The sequence below is a fragment of the Coregonus lavaretus genome (assembly GCF_964263955.1).
Source record: "Coregonus lavaretus genome assembly, contig: HAP1_SCAFFOLD_496, whole genome shotgun sequence".
NCBI lineage: Eukaryota > Metazoa > Chordata > Actinopteri > Salmoniformes > Salmonidae > Coregonus > Coregonus lavaretus.
The window spans coordinates 148,399-168,533 of NW_028165072.1; positions in this window are offsets into that span (position 1 = coordinate 148,399).

Consider the following 20,135-nt stretch of genomic DNA (forward strand, 5'->3'; position numbering starts at 1 on the left):
CCTCTGTCGGCTATCGGAAGGGATGCTTTGCTTCTCTTTTTTTTTGACCGCGCACCCAAAACAGTACACTGCGCACCCAAAACAATACACTGCGCGCCCATAAAACACACTGTACGCCAAAAAACAATACACTTTGCGTGCGCCCGCAATAATACACTGCGCGCCCAAAACAATAGATCACTGCTGGCCTTTACACGCAATAATAGTCGCCATAGTCAAGAGTGAAATCTTGTGTTATAATTTAATGCTAGGCTGCTATGGCAAAGGAGGCCAATAGTACACTGCGCGGATGCAACTGCACACTGCGCGCAGGCAAAAGCATGCACAATGTGCGCGCAAAAGTACACTGCCGGCCCTTTATGCGCAATAATAGTCGCTGAAGTCAAGAGTGAAATCTTGTGTTATAATTTAATGCTAGCCTGCCATGGCAAACGAGGCCAATAGTACACTGCGCGGATGCAACTGCACACTGCGCGCAGGCAAAAGCACAATGTGCGCGCAAAAGTACACTGCCGGCCCTTTATGCGCAATAATAGTCGCTGAAGTCAAGAGTGAAATATTTTGTTCTAATCTAATGTCAGCCTGCTATGGCGAACGATGCCAATAGTCCACTGCGCGCAGGCATTAGGACACTGCCGCGCGATAATATTCATCAAAGTCAAGAGTAAAATCTTTTGTTCTAATCACCACATGTTCAGTAATGGTATTTCCCCCCTTTATTCAAATTACAACCTCTCACTTTCAGTTATTTGAAATGAAATAATCTCTCAAATATCACTATATCTAAAACAAGCCATAGAAAGTTGGTTGCAATTTCAATTAAATCATCCAGAAACGACAGAACAAACTCAAATACACTAATAGGAGAAAATATATATTTATTGATATTGTATGTTGTATAGCCTTACTTGTTGGTATCTCAGACGACCAGAACCTTAATAATAATCACCATACTTACTTCACATAGCACGGACATATAGTAGACTACTGACACTCACTCCTATGGAATGGGTATGGGGACTGGACACGCCGGGACCCAGACCCTACTGTTGTCGATCACACATATTAATGTCGTGTTCAGGGTGCTATCAGAGTTATCGGAAATACCTAGTTCCGACTGGGAAGTTTCACTTGAATGACCCTCCAAGTAGGAATTACAAGTGAGAAATAGTGAAAATGTTGTTGCCAATCTCATTGGTTTAAGGATTGTTCCGACTACAAAACCACTTGAACACAATCATGTGGGAGTTACAACTTCCCATTTTCCACGAGAATGTGAAGTTGGCATAATACAGCATTCAAGTGCTAGTCGGTACTAGGAAACGGACATTTCTGACTTGCTAACTGGTTGAACGCGTTACAATAGCCTAAGTATATAATATGATTGACATAACCACAATAGAAAGGCCTTGGAAGTGCCATAAGTGAAAGCTGACATATTTCATTATTTTTACATTAACCTCTTTAACATGTATTAAATGAATAATGAAGAAAATTGTGTAATTTAGACTCTACGAAATATTAAATGCATTATGAAGAAAATCGTGTACTGTTGCCTACACGGAAAAGGGGGCTTTCTGACCAAAAGTGCACCAGTATCCCAAAGTATTAATCGAAATCAAGCATAGAAAACAGCGTTAGCATTAATAAAACAATTTTTCCCACGAATTAAGTTGCACGTAAATGTGTGTATTTTCTCACAAATGATGTTCAGAAAATCTCAAACAGTACATAGGCATACAACTACAATGTTTGAAACATTATTAAATAAAGACAACATTTCTGTATATTCATAACGTTTAATTAGCCATAATAAAGAAAATAAAGAAAAATAGGCTAGCCGTTTATGGTTGTTGTGTGTTAAATTGCTGTCTTTTCGCACGAATTAAGTAGCACATAAATTCGTGTCTTTTCACACAGAAACGCACGAAATCTGATGAAATACATTATGCTACCTGTGGTTTTCTCGAGCACGGTTATATGTCAGACATTTGAACGGCTACGGATAGCGGAAAGCAAACCCCGTATTGAGTCAATACTGTCATCGATTGGTAAACATAATCCTTAACGTAAATATCCCAGGTTCGTACACAACGATTTTCCTTACATGTTGACTTTGCGCGCAGCCTTGGCGGCGAGCTGCATCCTGTAGGCTTTGCCACGGGTGGATTTGCGAGCGGTTTGCTTGGTTCTGGCCATGGCGCTAGCTTCATTCTTAGACAGTCGGAGTATAGCCTCGAAATGCCCATGTGAAATGTATAAAGCCGGCAGTGGCATCTGCTGATTGGACACCATCTCCCCACCACCCCGATTGGCCCGTTACGGAGGCCTCCTCTGTCGGCTATCGGAAGGGATGCTTTGCTTCTCATTTTTTTTGACCGCGCACCCAAAACAGTACACTGCGCACCCAAAACAATACACTCCGCGCCCATAAAACACACTGTACGCCAAAAAACAATACACTTTGCGTGCGCCCGCAATAATACACTGCGCGCCCAAAACAATAGATCACTGCTGGCCTTTACACGCAATAATAGTCGCCATAGTCAAGAGTGAAATCTTGTGTTATAATTTAATGCTAGGCTGCTATGGCAAAGGAGACCAATAGTACACTGCGCGGATGCAACTGCACACTGCGCGCAGGCAAAAGCACAATGTGCGCGCAAAAGTACACTGCCGGCCCTTTATGCGCAATAATAGTCGCTGAAGTCAAGAGTGAAATCTTGTGTTATAATTTAATGCTAGCCTGCCATGGCAAACGAGGCCAATAGTACACTGCGCGGATGCAACTGCACACTGCGCGCAGGCAAAAGCACAATGTGCGCGCAAAAGTACACTGCCGGCCGTTTATGCGCAATAATAGTCGCTGAAGTCAAGAGTGAAATATTTTGTTCTAATCTAATGTCAGCCTGCTATGGCGAACGATGCCAATAGTCCACTGCGCGCAGGCATTAGGACACTGCCGCGCGATAATATTCATCAAAGTCAAGAGTAAAATCTTTTGTTCTAATCACCACATGTTCAGTAATGGTATTTCCCCCCTTTATTCAAATTACAACCTCTCACTTTCAGTTATTTGAAATGAAATAATCTCTCAAATATCACTATATCTAAAACAAGCCATAGAAATTTGGTTGCAATTTCAATTAAATCATCCAGAAACGACAGAACAAACTCAAATACACTAATAGGAGAAAATATATATTTATTGATATTGTATGTTGTATAGCCTTACTTGTTGGTATCTCAGACGACCAGAACCTTAATAATAATCACCATACTTACTTCACATAGCACGGACATATAGTAGACTACTGACACTCACTCCTATGTAATGGGTATGGGGACTGGACACGCCGGGACCCAGACCCTACTGTTGTCGATCACACATATTAATGTCGTGTTCAGGGTGCTATCAGAGTTATCGGAAATAACTAGTTCCGACTGGGAAGTTTCACTTGAATGACCCTCCAAGTAGGAATTACAAGTGAGAAATAGTGAAAATGTTGTTGCCAATCTTATTGGTTTAAGAATTGTTCCGACTTCAAAACCACTTGAACACAATCATGTGGGAGTTACAACTTCCCATTTTCCAGGAGAATGTGAAGTTGGCATAATACAGCATTCAAGTGCTAGTCGGTACCAAGAAACGGACATTTCTGACTTGCTAACTGGTTGAACGCGTTACAATAGCCTAAGTATATAATATGATTGACATAACCACAATAGAAAGGCCTTGGAAGTGCCATAAGTGAAAGCCGACATATTTCATTATTTTTACATTAACCTCTTTAACATGTATTAAATGAATAATGAAGAAAATTGTGTAATTTAGACTCTACGAAATATGAAATGCATTATGAAGAAAATCGTGTACTGTTGCCTACACGGAAAAGGGGGCTTTCTGACCAAAAGTGCACCAGTGTCCCAAAGTATTAATCGAAATCAAGCATAGAAAACAGCGTTAGCATTAATAAAACAATTTTTCCCACGAATTAAGTTGCACGTAAATGTGTGTATTTTCTCACAAATGATGTTCAGAAAATCTCAAACAGTACATAGGCATACAACTACAATGTTTGAAACATTATTAAATAAAGACAACACTTCTGTATATTCATAACGTTTAATTAGCCATAATAAAGAAAATAAAGAAAAATAGGCTATCCGTTTATGGTTGTTGTGTGTTAAATTGCTGTCTTTTCACGAATTAAGTAGCACATAAATTCGTGTCTTTTCACACAGAAACGCACGAAATCTGATGAAATACATTATGCTACCTGTGGTTTTCTCGAGCACGGTTATATGTCAGACATTTAAACGGCGACGGATAGCGGAAAGCAAACCCCGTACTGAGTCAATACTGTCATCGATTGGTAAACATAATCCTTAACGTAAATATCCCAGGTTCATACACAACGACTTTCCTTACATGTTGACTTTGCGCGCAGCCTTGGCGGCGAGCTGCATCCTGTAGGCTTTGCCACGGGTGGATTTGCGAGCGGTTTGCTTGGTTCTGGCCATGGCGCTAGCTTCCTTCTTAGACAGTCGGAGTATAGCCTCGAAATGCCCATGTGAAATGTATAAAGCCGGCAGTGGCATCTGCTGATTGGACACCATCTCCCCACCACCCCGATTGGCCCGTTACGGAGGCCTCCTCTGTCGGCTATCGGAAGGGATGCTTTGCTTCTCTTTTTTTTTGACCGCGCACCCAAAACAGTACACTGCGCACCCAAAACAATACACTGCGCGCCCATAAAACACACTGTACGCCAAAAAACAATACACTTTGCGTGCGCCCGCAATAATACACTGCGCGCCCAAAACAATAGATCACTGCTGGCCTTTACACGCAATAATAGTCGCCATAGTCAAGAGTGAAATCTTGTGTTATAATTTAATGCTAGCCTGCTATGGCAAACGAGGCCAATAGTACACTGCGCGGATGCAACTGCACACTGCGCGCAGGCAAAAGCACAATGTGCGCGCAAAAGTACACTGCCGGCCCTTTATGCGCAATAATAGTCGCTGAAGTCAAGAGTGAAATCTTATGTTCTAATCTAATGTCAGCCTGCTATGGCGAACGATGCCAATAGTCCACTGCGCGCAGGCATTAGGACACTGCCGCGCGATAATATTCATCAAAGTCAAGAGTAAAATCTTTTGTTCTAATCACCACATGTTCAGTAATGGTATTTCCCCCCTTTATTCAAATTACAACCTCTCACTTTCAGTTATTTGAAATGAAATAATCTCTCAAATATCACTATATCTAAAACAAGCCATAGAAAGTTGGTTGCAATTTCAATTAAATCATCCATAAACGACAGAACAAACTCAAATACACTAATAGGAGAAAATATATATTTATTGATATTGTATGTTGTATAGCCTTACTTGTTGGTATCTCAGACGACCAGAACCTTAATAATAATCACCATACTTACTTCACATAGCACGGACATATAGTAGACTACTGACACTCACTTCTATGGAATGGGTATGGGGACTGGACACGCCGGGACCCAGACCCTACTGTTGTCGATCACACATATTAATGTCGTGTTCAGGGTGCTATCAGAGTTATCGGAAATACCTAGTTCCGACTGGGAAGTTTCACTTGAATGACCCTCGAAGTAGGAATTACAAGTGAGAAATAGTGAAAATGTTGTTGCCAATCTTATTGGTTTAAGAATTGTTCCGACTTCAAAACCACTTGAACACAATCATGTGGGAGTTACAACTTCCCATTTTCCAAGAGAATGTGAAGTTGGCATAATACAGCATTCAAGTGCTAGTCGGTACCAAGAAACGGACATTTCTGACTTGCTAACTGGTTGAACGCGTTACAATAGCCTAAGTATATAATATGATTGACATAACCACAATAGAAAGGCCTTGGAAGTGCCATAAGTGAAAGCCGATTATTTCATTATTTTTACATTAACCTCTTTAACATGTATTAAATGAATAATGAAGAAAATTGTGTAATTTAGACTCTACGAAATATGAAATGCATTATGAAGAAAATCGTGTACTGTTGCCTACACGGAAAAGGGGCCTTTCTGACCAAAAGTGCACCAGTATCCCAAAGTATTAATCGAAATCAAGCATAGAAAACAGCGTTAGCATTAATAAAACAATTTTTCCCACTAATTAAGTTGCACGTAAATGTGTGTATTTTCTCACAAATGATGTTCAGAAAATCTCAAACAGTACATAGGCATACAACTACAATGTTTGAAACATTATTAAATAAAGACAACATTTCTGTATATTCATAACGTTTAATTAGCCATAATAAAGAAAATAAAGAAAAATAGGCTATCCGTTTATGGTTGTTGTGTGTTAAATTGCTGTCTTTTCGCACGAATTAAGTAGCACATAAATTCGTGTCTTTTCACACAGAAATGCACGAAATCTGATGAAATACATTATGCTACCTGTGGTTTTCTCGAGCACGGTTATATGTCAGACATTTGAACGGCTACGGATAGCGGAAAGCAAACCCCGTATTGAGTCAATACTGTCATCGATTGGTAAACATAATCCTTAACGTAAATATCCCAGGTTCGTACACAACGATTTTCCTTACATGTTGACTTTGCGCGCAGCCTTGGCGGCGAGCTGCATCCTGTAGGCTTTGCCACGGGTGGATTTGCGAGCGGTTTGCTTGGTTCTGGCCATGGCGCTTGCTTCATTCTTAGACAGTCGGAGTATAGCCTCGAAATGCCCATGTGAAATGTATAAAGCCGGCAGTGGCATCTGCTGATTGGACACCATCTCCCCACCACCCCGATTGGCCCGTTACGGAGGCCTCCTCTGTCGGCTATCGGAAGGGATGCTTTGCTTCTCTTTTGTTTTGACCGCGCACCCAAAACAGTACACTGCGCACCCAAAACAATACACTGCGCGCCCATAAAACACACTGTACGCCAAAAAACAATACACTTTGCGTGCGCCCGCAATAATACACTGCGCGCCCAAAACAATAGATCACTGCTGGCCTTTACACGCAATAATAGTCGCCATAGTCAAGAGTGAAATCTTGTGTTATAATTTAATGCTAGCCTGCTATGGCAAACGAGGCCAATAGTACACTGCGTGGATGCAACTGCACACTGCGCGCAGGCAAAAGCACAATGTGCGCGCAAAAGTTCACTGCCGGCCCTTTATGCGCAATAATAGTCGCTGAAGTCAAGAGTGAAATCTTGTGTTATAATTTAATGCTAGCCTGCTATGGCAAACGAGGCCAATAGTACACTGCGCGCAGGCAAAAGCACAATGTGCGCGCAAAAGTACACTGCCGGCCCTTTATGCGCAATAATAGTCGCTGAAGTCAAGAGTGAAATCTTATGTTCTAATCTAATGCCAGCCTGCTATGGCGAACGATGCCAATAGTCCACTGCGCGCAGGCATTAGGACACTGCCGCGCGATAATATTCGCCAAAGTCAAGAGTAAAATCTTTTGTTCTAATCACCACATGTTCAGTAATGGCATTTCCCCCCTTTATTCAAATTACAACCTCTCACTTTCAGTTATTTGAAATGAAATAATCTCTCAAATATCACTATATCTAAAACAAGCCATAGAAAGTTGGTTGCAATTTCAATTAAATCATCCAGAAACGACAGAACAAACTCAAATACACTAATAGGAGAAAATATATATTTATTGATATTGTATGTTGTATAGCCTTACTTGTTGGTATCTCAGACGACCAGAACCTTAATAATAATCACCATACTTACTTCACATAGCACGGACATATAGTAGACTACTGACACTCACTCCTATGGAATGGGTATGGGGACTGGACACGCCGGGACCCAGACCCTACTGTTGTCGATCACACATATTAATGTCGTGTTCAGGGTGCTATCAGAGTTATCGGAAATACCTAGTTCCGACTGGGAAGTTTCACTTGAATGACCCTCCAAGTAGGAATTACAAGTGAGAAATAGTGAAAATGTTGTTGCCAATCTTATTGGTTTAAGAATTGTTCCGACTTCAAAACCACTTGAACACAATCATGTGGGAGTTACAACTTCCCATTTTCCACGAGAATGTGAAGTTGGCATAATACAGCATTCAAGTGCTAGTCGGTACCAAGAAACGGACATTTCTGACTTGCTAACTGGTTGAACGCATTACAATAGCCTAAGTATATAATATGATTGACATAACCACAATAGAAAGGCCTTGGAAGTGCCATAAGTGAAAGCCGATTATTTCATTATTTTTACATTAACCTCTTTAACATGTATTAAATGAATAATGAAGAAAATTGTGTAATTTAGACTCTACGAAATATGAAATGCATTATGAAGAAAATCGTGTACTGTTGCCTACACGGAAAAGGGGCCTTTCTGACCAAAAGTGCACCAGTATCCCAAAGTATTAATCGAAATCAAGCATAGAAAACAGCGTTAGCATTAATAAAACCATTTTTCCCACGAATTAAGTTGCACGTAAATGTGTGTATTTTCTCACAAATGATGTTCAGAAAATCTCAAACAGTACATAGGCATACAACTACAATGTTTGAAACATTATTAAATAAAGACAACATTTCTGTATATTCATAACGTTTAATTAGCCATAATAAAGAAAATAAAGAAAAATAGGCTATCCGTTTATGGTTGTTGTGTGTTAAATTGCTGTCTTTTCGCACGAATTAAGTAGCACATAAATGTGGGTCTTTTCACACAGAAATGCACGAAATCTGATGAAATACATTATGCTACCTGTGGTTTTCTCGAGCACGGTTATATGTCAGACATTTGAACGGCTACGGATAGCGGAAAACAAACCCCGTATTGAGTCAATACTGTCATCGATTGGTAAACATAATTCTTAACGTAAATATCCCAGGTTCGTACACAACGATTTTCCTTACATGTTGACTTTGCGCGCAGCCTTGGCGGCGAGCTGCATCCTGTAGGCTTTGCCACGGGTGGATTTGCGAGCGGTTTGCTTGGTTCTGGCCATGGCGCTAGCTTCATTCTTAGACAGTCGGAGTATAGCCTCGAAATGCCCATGTGAAATGTATAAAACCGGCAGTGGCATCTGCTGATTGGACACCATCTCCCCACCACCCCGATTGGCCCGTTACGGAGGCCTCCTCTGTCGGCTATCGGAAGGGATGCTTTGCTTCTCTTTTGTTTTGACCGCGCACCCAAAACAGTACACTGCGCACCCAAAACAATACACTGCGCGCCCATAAAACACACTGTACGCCAAAAAACAATACACTTTGCGTGCGCCCGCAATAATACACTGCGCGCCCAAAACAATAGATCACTGCTGGCCTTTACACGCAATAATAGTCTCCATAGTCAAGAGTGAAATCTTGTGTTATAATTTAATGCTAGCCTGCTATGGCAAACGAGGCCAATAGTACACTGCGTGGATGCAACTGCACACTGCGCGCAGGCAAAAGCACAATGTGCGCGCAAAAGTTCACTGCCGGCCCTTTATGCGCAATAATAGTCGCTGAAGTCAAGAGTGAAATCTTGTGTTATAATTTAATGCTAGCCTGCTATGGCAAACGAGGCCAATAGTACACTGCGCGCAGGCAAAAGCACAATGTGCGCGCAAAAGTACACTGCCGGCCCTTTATGCGCAATAATAGTCGCTGAAGTCAAGAGTGAAATCTTATGTTCTAATCTAATGCCAGCCTGCTATGGCGAACGATGCCAATAGTCCACTGCGCGCAGGCATTAGGACACTGCCGCGCGATAATATTCGCCAAAGTCAAGAGTAAAATCTTTTGTTCTAATCACCACATGTTCAGTAATGGCATTTCCCCCCTTTATTCAAATTACAACCTCTCACTTTCAGTTATTTGAAATGAAATAATCTCTCAAATATCACTATATCTAAAACAAGCCATAGAAAGTTGGTTGCAATTTCAATTAAATCATCCAGAAACGACAGAACAAACTCAAATACACTAATAGGAGAAAATATATATTTATTGATATTGTATGTTGTATAGCCTTACTTGTTGGTATCTCAGACGACCAGAACCTTAATAATAATCACCATACTTACTTCACATAGCACGGACATATAGTAGACTACTGACACTCACTCCTATGGAATGGGTATGGGGACTGGACACGCCGGGACCCAGACCCTACTGTTGTCGATCACACATATTAATGTCGTGTTCAGGGTGCTATCAGAGTTATCGGAAATACCTAGTTCCGACTGGGAAGTTTCACTTGAATGACCCTCCAAGTAGGAATTACAAGTGAGAAATAGTGAAAATGTTGTTGCCAATCTTATTGGTTTAAGAATTGTTCCGACTTCAAAACCACTTGAACACAATCATGTGGGAGTTACAACTTCCCATTTTCCACGAGAATGTGAAGTTGGCATAATACAGCATTCAAGTGCTAGTCGGTACCAAGAAACGGACATTTCTGACTTGCTAACTGGTTGAACGCATTACAATAGCCTAAGTATATAATATGATTGACATAACCACAATAGAAAGGCCTTGGAAGTGCCATAAGTGAAAGCCGATTATTTCATTATTTTTACATTAACCTCTTTAACATGTATTAAATGAATAATGAAGAAAATTGTGTAATTTAGACTCTACGAAATATGAAATGCATTATGAAGAAAATCGTGTACTGTTGCCTACACGGAAAAGGGGCCTTTCTGACCAAAAGTGCACCAGTATCCCAAAGTATTAATCGAAATCAAGCATAGAAAACAGCGTTAGCATTAATAAAACCATTTTTCCCACGAATTCAGTTGCACGTAAATGTGTGTATTTTCTCACAAATGATGTTCAGAAAATCTCAAACAGTACATAGGCATACAACTACAATGTTTGAAACATTATTAAATAAAGACAACATTTCTGTATATTCATAACGTTTAATTAGCCATAATAAAGAAAATAAAGAAAAATAGGCTATCCGTTTATGGTTGTTGTGTGTTAAATTGCTGTCTTTTCGCACGAATTAAGTAGCACATAAATGTGGGTCTTTTCACACAGAAATGCACGAAATCTGATGAAATACATTATGCTACCTGTGGTTTTCTCGAGCACGGTTATATGTCAGACATTTGAACGGCTACGGATAGCGGAAAACAAACCCCGTATTGAGTCAATACTGTCATCGATTGGTAAACATAATTCTTAACGTAAATATCCCAGGTTCGTACACAACGATTTTCCTTACATGTTGACTTTGCGCGCAGCCTTGGCGGCGAGCTGCATCCTGTAGGCTTTGCCACGGGTGGATTTGCGAGCGGTTTGCTTGGTTCTGGCCATGGCGCTAGCTTCATTCTTAGACAGTCGGAGTATAGCCTCGAAATGCCCATGTGAAATGTATAAAGCCGGCAGTGGCATCTGCTGATTGGACACCATCTCCCCACCACCCCGATTGGCCCGTTACGGAGGCCTCCTCTGTCGGCTATCGGAAGGGATGCTTTGCTTCTCTTTTTTTTTGACCGCGCACCCAAAACAGTACACTGCGCACCCAAAACAATACACTGCGCGCCCATAAAACACACTGTACGCCAAAAAACAATACACTTTGCGTGTGCCCGCAATAATACACTGCGCGCCCAAAACAATAGATCACTGCTGGCCTTTACACGCAATAATAGTCGCCATAGTCAAGAGTGAAATCTTGTGTTACAATTTAATGCTAGCCTGCTATGGCAAACGAGGCCAATAGTACACTGCGTGGATGCAACTGCACACTGCGCGCAGGCAAAAGCACAATGTGCGCGCAAAAGTACACTGCCGGCCCTTTATGCGCAATAATAGTCGCTGAAGTCAAGAGTGAAATCTTGTGTTATAATTTAATGCTAGCCTGCTATGGCAAACGAGGCCAATAGTACACTGCGCGCAGGCAAAAGCACAATGTGCGCGCAAAAGTACACTGCCGGCCCTTTATGCGCAATAATAGTCGCTGAAGTCAAGAGTTAAATCTTATGTTCTAATCTAATGCCAGCCTGCTATGGCGAACGATGCCAATAGTCCACTGTGCGCAGGCATTAAGACACTGCCGCGCGATAATATTAATCAAAGTCAAGAGTAAAATCTTTTGTTCTAATCACCACATGTTCAGTAATGGCATTTCCCCCCCTTTATTCAAATTACAACCTCTCACTTTCAGTTATTTGAAATGAAATAATCTCTCAAATATCACTATATCTAAAACAAGCCATAGAAAGTTGGTTGCAATTTCAATTAAATCATCCAGAAACGACAGAACAAACTCAAATACACTAATAGGAGAAAATATATATTTATTGATATTGTATGTTGTATAGCCTTACTTGTTGGTATCTCAGACGACCAGAACCTTAATAATAATCACCATACTTACTTCACATAGCACGGACATATAGTAGACTACTGACACTCACTCCTATGGAATGGGTATGGGGACTGGACACGCCGGGACCCAGACCCTACTGTTGTCGATCACACATATTAATGTCGTGTTCAGGGTGCTATCAGAGTTATCGGAAATACCTAGTTCCGACTGGGAAGTTTCACTTGAATGACCCTCCAAGTAGGAATTACAAGTGAGAAATAGTGAAAATGTTGTTGCCAAAAGTGCACCAGTATCCCAAAGTGTTAATCGAAATCAAGCATAGAAAACAGCGTTAGCATTAATAAAACAATTTTTCCCACGAATTAAGTTGCACGTAAATGTGTGTATTTTCTCACAAATGATATTCAGAAAATCTCAAACAGTACATAGGCATACAACTACAATGTTTGAAACATTATTAAATAAAGACAACATTTACTGTATATTCATAACGTTTAATTAGCCATAATAAAGAAAATAAAGAAAAATAGGCTATCCGTTTATGGTTGTTGTGTGTTAAATTGCTGTCTTTTCGCACGAATTAAGTAGCACATAAATTCGTGTCTTTTCACACAGAAACGCACGAAATCTGATGAAATACATTATGCTACCTGTGGTTTTCTCGAGCACGGTTATATGTCAGACATTTAAACGGCGACGGATAGCGGAAAGCAAACCCCGTATTGAGTCGTTACTGTCATCGATTGGTAAACATAATCCTTAACGTAAATATCCCAGGTTCGTACACAACGATTTTCCTTACATGTTGACTTTGCGCGCAGCCTTGGCGGCGAGCTGCATCCTGTAGGCTTTGCCACGGGTGGATTTGCGAGCGGTTTGCTTGGTTCTGATTTAAGTGTTTTTATTAAAAACGTACAAAAACCATACATCATAAATCATTCAATTTCAATACAATACAATATTTGCATCACGCCACACCATTCTCACACCAGTATCCTCTCACCCTCCTCTTTCCACCACCCCATCACTATTAACCAACCAACAACCCCATCATAATAAGAAAAAACTACACTATGCCATTTAGCAGACGCTGTACTTACCGTCATGCTTGCACACATTTTACATATGGGTAGCTTCGGGTTCCGAACCCACTACAAACGCCATGCTCTACCCCACTGAGCCACCTAGGACTACGAGAAAATAAACATAGAAATCACATCATGTATACCGGCTAAGCCACATAGGACTATGAGAAACCAAACAAAAATCAAACTATAACACTAGATACAACTCAGGGGAGCACCTTCCCTCCCCTTTTTACCCAGCCACAAAAAACACACCCTCCTCCCTATCCCTCTATACTAAACCTAAACCCCCCCTCTACACTAATCCTAAACCCCCCTTCCACCTCTCCTGATCAGCATGCTTCCCCCACTTCTTCTCCTCTCCCTTCATCCTCCCCCTCAAATTTCTCTCCACCCTCCTCACTATCCCCTCCACACCCCCTTCTCCCCCTGTCCTTTCCAATTTCTGCCTAGCCTCCCACAAACCCTGTTTAAAGAGGCTTATGAGAAGCCAGAGCAGAAACCTGTCCCTAACCGTCCCCCTCGCTCTCCCTACCCCTCTCTCTACCCTAGCCCATGTAACCACAAAATCCCCTCTCACCCTGCCTATCAGACCCTGTGCCCTAGCCCACACTACCCCGGCGAAAGCACAGTCCCAAAAAACATGGCGCACCGTCTCCTCCCCGCCACAAGTTGGCCTTGGGCAGGTGGGGGATCGAGTCAAGCCACGCCCGTACAAGATGGAACGTACGGGCAAGCCCTTATGGAGGCTCAACCAATTCAGGTCCTTGAGCCTGTTATCCAGACCTCGCACCTGCACTCCTTCCCAAACCACAGCCGGGATACCCAATACCGGCCCGGGACACCCTCCCCGTCTCACCTCCTCGTACAGGTGCCTGTGATCTAAACCTACTCGGGCTACTTCAACCTCGGGGTGACCACGCAGCCACTTGGCCGCATAGCCAAAGTGCCACGGCAGCTGTTCCGCCCGAGGACCCGTGTTAGTCCACACCATTACGCTTCTCGCCTGATAAGAGAAGAACACCCGCAGGAGGTAACCAGACGGGTGTATTACCGGATGAGCCAGCTCAGTCAACAAATATGAAACAAAAATTGAATCCAGCTTGAGGGGGAAATGTGGTACCCCCCTACCTCCCTCCCCGATGGGACAGAGCATGCGTACCCTCGCGACATACTCTTGCCTGCCACCCCACATGAACTGGAACACCAGCCTCACTAGAGGCACTCTCAGACTCTCTGGCAATGGGTAGACGTATGCCATATACAATAGTGATACAAAAACAATATACAAAACAAAAACAATAAACAACGAAAGCGTGACCTCCAGTGTACAACACGAACACACACGAACAAAATCCCACAACCCGAAAGAAAAACAGATAGATTAAATATGGCTCCCAATCAGAGACAAACAGCCGACAGCTGACACTCGTTTGCCTCTGATTGGGAGTCACACCGGCAAACATAGAAAATAAACCACCTAGAACACCCACCAGAGAAACAGAAAACATAGAATGAACACACCCTGGCTCAACATATTGAGTCCCCGAGCCAGGGTGTGACACTAGCCCTCCACATCCCCACCTTCCTCTGCACCACTGCGATGCATCTGTTCCAGTTCAGCGTCGCTGAGCCAGAGGTCTCAAAAAGGACCCCGAGAATCTTCAGGGCCCCACTACAGAGAGATAACCCCCCAGGCACATCCGTCCTCCCACGCCATCTTCCGAAATACTTAACGGATGACTTAGCGTGATTGAGGACCGCTCCCGACGCTCGGGTGAATTCCCCTATGATGGCAAGGGACCTAGTCAGGCACGAGTCCTTGCATAGCAACAAGGAAGTGTCGTCTGCGTACTGGGTCATCTTAACATGCAGCCCACCGCTTCCAGGGATAAGCATGCCCTCCACCCCTGTGTCTGCCCTAATGGCAGCCCCCAGAGGCTCCATGTACAGAACGAAGAGGAGTGCCGAGAGCGGGCACCCCTGCCTGACCCCAGACTCAAGGTCAAAAACGTCACCCATGTGACCGTTTACGTTCACCCGGCACCCTGCTCCGACATATAAAGCACGGATCCACCCTATATACTTCTCCCCAAAACCTAATCTGCCTAACACCCTGAAAAGAAAATATCTATTCACTCGATCAAAGGCTTTAGCCTGGTCGAGTGCTGCTACCATTAGCGGCAGCCCTCTATCCTCTGCCCAAGCAATGGAGTCCCTGATCAAACTCAGGTTCCACCTAATAGAGCGTCCCTCTATCCCACACGTCTGATCCTCATGGACGACGTAGGGAAGGGCTGTGCGCAACCGGTCCGCTAGAACCTTCGCAAGTAGCTTGTAGTCTACGCACAGCATGGTCAACGGCCGCCAGTTGCCGAGATCTGTGGCGTCCCCCTTCTTGTACAGAAGTGACAGCACACCTACGGCCATCGATCCCCCCGGGACCCCTGTCTCGAGGATGGCCTTCAAGACTTCGAGGACTACTGGCCCAAGTATACCCCAAAACTTGAGGTAAAACTCAGCCGGCAGCCCATCCATCCCGGGCACCTTCCCTTTTCCCATCCTCCTGAGGGCGCTCTCAACCTCTTCTAGGGAGATCTCAGCCTCCATTGCTTTTCTAATGTCCTCCGGCACTTGCCGGGACAGGTGTTCTAAAAACACATTGCCCTGCTCTACATCTACTGCCCTCTCTTGAAAGAAACCTCGGAAATGCTCCGTGGTCACCTTGACCATTTCCTCCGTCTCTCTCACTACTCTACCGCTTTCTTCCCTAACCCCATACATTACCTTCCTACTCTGCCTTTCCCTTACTGATTTAAAGAACACGGCCGAACATGTTTCGTCGTGTTCTATAAAACCACTACGCGCCCGCATCAAGAAAGCGCGAGCCTTCCGCTCATGCACCTCCCTTAGCTGCGCCTTTAGGGCAGCGGATCTCTCCCAGTCTGCCGACCCGCCGAGGTTGCCTGCCTCAAGCTCGAGTTCTAGCAGCCTCTGGATATGATCCACCTCCCTCCTTTCCTCCCTCTTTTTCCTCTTCCACTGTCCTATTATAAAAACCCTCATCCTCACCTTCACTATTTCCCACCACTCTAACACCCCCTCACACATGGACCGGAGGCCTTCAAGCCCCCTAAAAAAATCTACAAAAGCGTTGACGAAAGCCTGCCCATCCAGCACCTCCCGTTCTAACTTCCAGTACCCCCTACCGAAGAGACAGACTGGTGCCCCCACCTGCAGGAGCACCCCGTCATGGTCCGAAAAGAACACAGGCAACAAGCGCCCAGACAACTGACCCAGAGACATAGATAGGAAAATATAGTCGAGCCTCCGCTCGACCCCCCTAGAGTTGCGCCATGTTGGCCATGCCATCGCCGGAACAGTGTGCAGGCCCCCATCCACCAGACCGTGGCTTGCCATTAGTCCGGCGACGGCTCCTGCACTACTATCCCCCCCCCTCCCTATATCTACATTGAAATCCCCCCCTATCACCAAGTGTCTATTTGTAGCACACAGCGGCTCCAGGCAGTCCACCATCTCCCTCCTGCCCGTTGCCAACTGTGGCCCGTACACCACAATAACCCTGTATCTACTCTCTCTTATCGTGACATCCGCTCCCAGTACCCTACCCTGCATACCCACAAAAGTGCCCTCCACCTTCACCTCCCTATTCCCACACAGAATCCCCACCCCTGATGAATGCACCCCCCCTATGCCCCACACCGACTCCCCCTTGTCCCACTCCCTCCTAAACCTTAAAACATCCCCACTATCCCTTAGGTGAACCTCCTGTATAAAACAAACATCAAAACCCACCCCCTCTAAATACCCCAAAACCGCCCTTCTCTTAACCCCCTCCCTTATTCCCCTCACATTTACCGTAACAAAAATAACCCCTGCCATAATACATATTACACATCACGCAATAATATTCCCCCAAACTAAAAAACCAAAACAGGAGGCTCACCTGATGCTCCCCTGCTCCATCTCCTCCAGCGGTGCCTTCGACCCCCCTTCAGGTGTCGTCCCCCCACTCTCCTCCATCTCCCCAGCCCAGGATGCCGGAATGGTGTTTGGCTCCCGGGTTTCCTGATCCCTGGGCTCACCACCATCCTCCTCCATCCCATCAACCCAGAAAACGGTTGGAAAAAGAACCGGGGATCCAGCGTCCTCTGCCCCCCCCTGCCACCCCCCAGTGGGTGCCCCCGGCAGTTGTGCATTGGGAGAGGTCAGCGCCGTGGGAGCTTCTTCCCCACCTCCCCCCTTCTCTCCCATTACTCGCTTTGCCTCCCCCTCTTCCCCCCCGCCCATCTCCCTCTTCCTATCCCCAGACCTCCCCCTCCTCTTCCCTCTCTTCTTCGTAAGAACCGACAGCGGGGAAACCATAACCCCCCTAACCCCCAGCTCCTCCCTCACCTCCCTCAGCTCCTCCTCCCCTTCTCTCGCTCTCTCCCTACTCCCCCCCTCCGGCATCGCCCCTCTCCCCTTCTCCTCTCCTTCCAGGGCTGTGGCCGGCACCTCACCGACCTCCTCTCGCTGCTCCGTCTCTGGCACCTCCTCTCCCACTCTCCCCTCTGTCTCCGTCTCCGTCGCCGTTCCCGCCTCTCCTTCCTGTCCTTTTCCTGCCGTCCTCTGCCCGTCCTCCTCTCTTCCCGCTGCTTTTCCTGGCACCTCCTCTGTTGCAGCCGGACTTCCCTCTGGCCCTTGGCTCGGGTCTGGAACTCCCTCTCCACTTCCTCCCCCATCCCCCTCTCCTGCACCTGCTCCCCCCCCTGCAGCCGCTGCATACGACTTGTGGCGAGCCGTGCAGTCCCTCCACAGATGTGCTGATGATCCACACCCGTGGCATTTCTTTGGCTCACCACAGTCTTTCGCCTCGTGCGCCCCTGACCCACACACCCTGCACTTCCTCCCTCCACATGAGGCGAAATTATGTCCGTACGTCATGCAGCGTCTGCAGAACGGAGGCTGACGGGCATAAAATATTGTCCCCCTATCAGCCCCCAGGGAAAACATTGCTGGAGGATGAAGGTACCCCCCCAGGCCCCCTGGGTCTTCCTTCAACAAGGCCTGGAAACTCCTCCTCCCGTTCCAGAACCCGAGCGTGTCCTTGAGGAGCCTTGCTGAGGAGACATTGTCCATGTACCTCCCCAGAAAGGCCCTCACCTCCTCCTCCTTAACATGCGGGTTGTACATGTTAACAGTCACCACTCTGAAGCCGTTTCTCGCCAGGCTCGCCACTTCATAGTGGCACATGGGTCTAGCCTTCTCCACCACCTTCACCCTTCCCATGACCTCGTCATGCTTCCCCTCCGTGTGGAGCACGACATCATATGCCCCTTCCAGGGGATTCGCCTGGAGGCACAACACGTCCTTTACCTCCAGCTTCAGGACCCCCATGAGTATGGTCCTCCCGAACGTCTCCCTTCCAAAGGGCTCCATCTCCTTTTCCCTCCATGCGAACCTTATCGCGTTGGCAATACCCATCCTGGGAATCGCCCGATACTTTTTCGACTCCGCCATCTCCGCAAGGAGAATAGCGTTTGCACTTCTGCCCCGACTCTCTTATTTAAACTTGGCAAGTTCCAACCATCTCCCCACCACCCCGATTGGCCCGTTACGGAGGCCTCCTCTGTCGGCTATCGGAAGGGATGCTTTGCTTCTCTTTTTTTTTGACCGCGCACCCAAAACAGTACACTGCGCACCCAAAACAATACACTGCGCGCCCATAAAACACACTGTATGCCAAAAAACAATACACTTTGCGTGCGCCCGCAATAATACACTGCGCGCCCAAAACAATAGATCACTGCTGGCCTTTACACGCAATAATAGTCGCCATAGTCAAGAGTGAAATCTTGTGTTATAATTTAATGCTAGCCTGCTATGGCAAAGGAGGCCAATAGTACACTGCGCGGATGCAACTGCACACTGCGCGCAGGCAAAAGCACAATGTGCGCGCAAAAGTACACTGCCGGCCCTTTATGCGCAATAATAGTCGCTGAAGTCAAGAGTGAAATCTTGAAAAAATCTCGTGGAGAATTTTCCACGAGAATGTGAAGTTGGCATAATACAGCATTCAAGTGCTAGTCGGTACCAAGAAACGGACATTTCTGACTTGCTAACTGGTTGAACGCTTTACAATAGCCTAAGTATATAATATGATTGACATAACCACAATAGAAAGGCCTTGGAAGTGCCATAAGTGAAAGCCGACATATTTCATTATTTTTACATTAACCTCTTTAACATGTATTAAATGAATAATGAAGAAAATTGTGTAATTTAGACTCTACGAAATATGAAATGCATTATGAAGAAAATCGTGTACTGTTGCCTACACGGAAAAGGGGGCTTTCTGACCAAAAGTGCACCAGTATCCCAAAGTATTAATCGAAATCAAGCATAGAAAACAGCGTTAGCATTAATAAAACAATTTTTCCCAATAATTAAGTTGCACGTAAATGTGTGTATTTTCTCACAAATAATGTTCAGAAAATCTCAAACAGTACATAGGCATACAACTACAATGTTTGAAACATTATTAAATAAAGACAACATTTCTGTATATTCATAACGTTTAATTAGCCATAATAAAGAAAATAAAGAAAAATAGGCTATCCGTTTATGGTTGTTGTGTGTTAAATTGCTGTCTTTTCGCACGAATTAAGTAGCACATAAATTTGTGTCTTTTCACACAGAAACGCACGAAATCTGATGAAATACATTATGCTA